The sequence below is a fragment of the Dipodomys ordii genome, unplaced genomic scaffold, assembly GCF_000151885.1.
Source record: "Dipodomys ordii isolate 6190 unplaced genomic scaffold, Dord_2.0 Scaffold261, whole genome shotgun sequence".
NCBI lineage: Eukaryota > Metazoa > Chordata > Mammalia > Rodentia > Heteromyidae > Dipodomys > Dipodomys ordii.
The window spans coordinates 251,779-255,949 of NW_012267477.1; positions in this window are offsets into that span (position 1 = coordinate 251,779).

Consider the following 4,171-nt stretch of genomic DNA (forward strand, 5'->3'; position numbering starts at 1 on the left):
GCTGTGTGCTGACTGGGAATAACTGCTGCACAGGGTGTGAGCAGGCCATAAATAAGTGCTCAGGGCAGTGGGCTGTGCTCTGAGCACATGCAAATCAGCAGAGAGTGGACAGGGCTGGATACAGCTGCAGGATTGGCTCAACTCAGTGAGTCACCACAGGCCTTGTATCCACAGGTGTCCCAGAGGAGAGAAACATAATGTTGTCTGCAGAGAATGTGTTTCTTTATGGAGACAATTTGACTGTAGAAGACAGTTTTAGTACTATTTTCAAAATGTATAATGCACAGAGACAACAGATGTAATAGGGTATTTCATAAATATATATAGAAACATAATCTTGTTTCTTCTTAGATCTTTTATTCACTCTCAGTAATTCTTCCTGGATAAAAATCACTTTGTGCTGTCTTTACCAAGTACTTATACTTTGAAAATTGTTTCCTCTCTTCCCTTCCTTTGCCTTTCCTTCCCTTCTTCCCTTCTCTTCTTTCCTTCCTTCCTTCCTTCCTTCCTTCCTTCCTTCCTTCCTTCTTTCCTTCCTTCCTTCCTTCTTTCCTTCCTTCCTTCCTTCCCTCCTTCCTTCCTTCCTCCCTTCTTTGCTTCTTTCCTTCCTTCCTTTCTTTTTCCATTTCAGTTTAGTTTTTGGACTTGGAGCTTCAAATCAGGGTGTGGGTATTGTCTCTTAACTTTTCCCCTGAAGTTTAATGCCCTACCAAATGAACCACACTTTTATTTCTGGCTTTTTGGGGGTTAATTGTAGATAAGAGTCTCATGGAATTTCTGTCCAACCTGTCTTTGAGCAACCATTTTAATATCTCACATTCATGTGTAGGTTGATTGAAAGGTATTCGATATGAGCATCTAGCTAATATGCCCCTTTTCTCTTTCTGTGTACTCATCCTGGGGCATGACCTCAGAGACAGGTTCTATTTCTTAAATTTTTGTTCACAATGCTAGCTCTCTGCTATGCCACTTGGGGCATAGCTGTACTTCCAGATTTTGTATGGTTTATTAGGAATAAGAGTCCCATGGACTATCTCTGCCTGGGTTGGCTTCAAATTGCAATCCTTGGATCTCAGAGTACTGAGTAGCTACAAGTAAAGCATGAGGCCTGCATGCCCAATTGTTTTATTCTTTTTTTAAAAAAATGTATTTTAGATATGAGACCCTTATCCGTTGTATAGCTACTGAAGATCTTCTCCCAATCCGTAGGCTTTCTATTGATCTTGTTAGCTATGTCTTTTGCCATGCAGAAACTCTGCAGCTTCATTCAATCCTGTTTGTTCAACCTTTCTTTGATTTGTTGTATTTCTTTGTCTCTATTAAGAAAATTTTGGGGCTAGGAAGGTGGCTCAGTGGTAGAGCACTTGCCTTGCATGCCTGAGGCCCTGGGTTCGATTCCTCAGCACCACATAAGCAAAAAGAAAATAACCAGAAGTGGTGCTGTGGCTCAAGTTGTAGAGCGCTAGCCTTGAGGTGAAGAGCTGAGGGACAGCACCCAGGCCCAGAGTTCAGGCCCCATGATTGGAGGCCCCCCCAAAAAAAAGAAAAGAAAAATTTGGACTGTGCCAAAGAGATCTAGGGTTTCTCCTATTCCGTCCTGTAATGTTTTCAGAGTTCTGCTTTGACTTCGAGGTCTTTGATCCATTTGGAGTTGATTTTGGTGCAGGGTGATATATAAAGATCTAAATGTAGTTTCTACAGGCATTTAAGCAATTTTTCCAGCACCATTTACTAAAAAGGCTGGCATTGTTCCATTGTATTTGTTTAGCTCCCTTATCAAAGATTAGGTGGCTATAGGTCTGTGGGTTCATTTCTGGGTTTTCAATTCTATTCCATCATCAGGTATGTTCTTGTGCCAGTACCAAACTGTTTTGATTACTATCTCTTTGTAGTAGAGTTTGAAATTTGGTATTGATATTCCTCCAGCATTATTGTTTCTGCTAAGGATTGTTTTTGCCATTTGGGTCTTTTATTGTTCCCTATGAGTTTTTGGATTGTTTCTTCTATTTCATTGAAGAATGAGGTTGGAATTTTGACAGGTATCACTTTGAATTTGTAGATAGACTTGGGGAGTATTGCCATTTTCACCATGTTGATCCTTCCACAATATCAATAGAAAGTCCCCGGATTGTTAGATCTTCACTACCCATACAACAGACATATCTAAAATATACTTCGAATTCAAAAAATTCTATGCCTCCATCAGAAAGAATGACATTGTCCCATTTGTTAAGAAGTGGAAAGACAGGAAAAATTATATTAAGTGAAGTAAGCCAAGCCCAAAGAAACATAGGCCCCATGGTTTCCCTTATCTGCAATAACTAGTATATGTCTGAGAAAAGCAGAAAAGGTCAGATAATTTGATGTTAGCTGAAATGAATGCCAAGATAAGTATTCAAATGTTTTTCTTTCTTGCGATTGTTTCTAACATATTTATAAGATGATTTTTTGTTGCTTTGTATGTCCCTCCCCCACGGTATAACCCATGCTTTCACTGTATTTGATGTTGGTATATTTTGTGGAGGGGAAGGGAAAAAACAAATCTCTTAAATAGGGATATAGCTGGACCCATTGCAACAATGAGATGCACAAGTCGTTATGTCAAAAATCAAACTTGAGTGGGAGGGATGGGAAGGGATAAGAAGGGGAAACAAAGGAGGAGGCAGCGATGCTTGATAAGAAATGTACTCATTATCTTGCCATGTAATTGTAACTCCTCTGTACAGTATTTTCACAATAAAAAAGTATTAAATCCCGCAACAAGAAATCCTCAAAAAAACAACTGCCCAATGAATAAATGGCTAAAGACTTAAAGAGAAACTTCTCTGAAAGGAAATAAAATGGTCAATAGAGACATGAAGAAATGCTCAATCTCTCTAGCCATAAAAGAAATTCAAATCAAAACAACATTGAGATACCACCTCACCCCAGTTAGAATGGCCATAATCAAGAAATCTAGTAACAACAAATGCTTGAGGGAATGTGGCCAGAAGGGAACTCTACTTCATTGTTGGTGGGAATGTAAACTTGTTCAACCACTTTGGAAGATTCCTCAAAAGACTCCACATAGAGCTCCCCTATGACCCAGCAATCCCACTTTTGGGCATTTACCCAAATGATCACACACAAGACCATACTAAAACTACTAGCACAGCTATGTTTATTACAGCATTGTTTACCATAGCCAAGATATGGAAACAACCCAGATGCCCCTCAGTTGATGAATGGATCCAGAAAATGTGATATATATATATATATATACATATATAAATATACATATGTATACATATAATGGAATTCTCTGCTTCCATCAGAAAGAATGACATTGTCCCATTTGTTAGGAAATGGAAAACTTGGAAAAAAATATATTAAGTGAAGTAAGCCAGGCCTCAAAAAATCGGTCATGTGGTTTCCCTTATTTGCAATAACTAGTATATATCTGGGACAAACAAAAAGGTCAAAAGCTATGTACATATGTCCTTATAAGATCATGTTAAGCGAAATAAACCCCAAGATAGGGACACAAATGGTTTTCTCTTTTTTGCTATTGTTCCTAACATATTTATAATGAACCACATGATTTTTTTTCTTTCTTTGTATGTTCCTCCCCCATGGTGTAACCTCTGTTTCCACTGTATTTGATGCCATGCTCTGCATCTTGTATATACACTTCTCTAGCTTAGGGATGGGAAGGGAAAAAAAATCTTTTAAATAGTGATAAAGGTGGACCCATTGCAACAATGATATGTACAAGTCCTTATGTTGAGAAATGAGCTTTATAACTTTGGCCAGGGGGGGGGGTGGTGGTGATGGGAAGGGATGGGAAGGGAAAACAAAGGAGGAGGCAATAATGCTTGATAGAAATCTACTCATTACCTTGCCCATGTAATTGTAACCCCTTTAAGTAGTCGTACAAAGAAGTTCTCATTCTACAAAACAGTATGTGAATACAAAGTGTCTGACAACATTGTCACCCATCTCTCTTTTTTTCTTTTTTTTAAATTTAATTTTAGTTTATTTGTGAACATACTGTACAGAGGGGTTACAATTGCATGAGTAGGAGAATGCGTACATTTCTTACCAAGCATTGCAGCCTCCTCCTTTGTTTACCCTTCACATCACTTCTCAGCCTCCCCCCTCCCCCCCAATCCCAATCCTTCTCCTTCCCCCC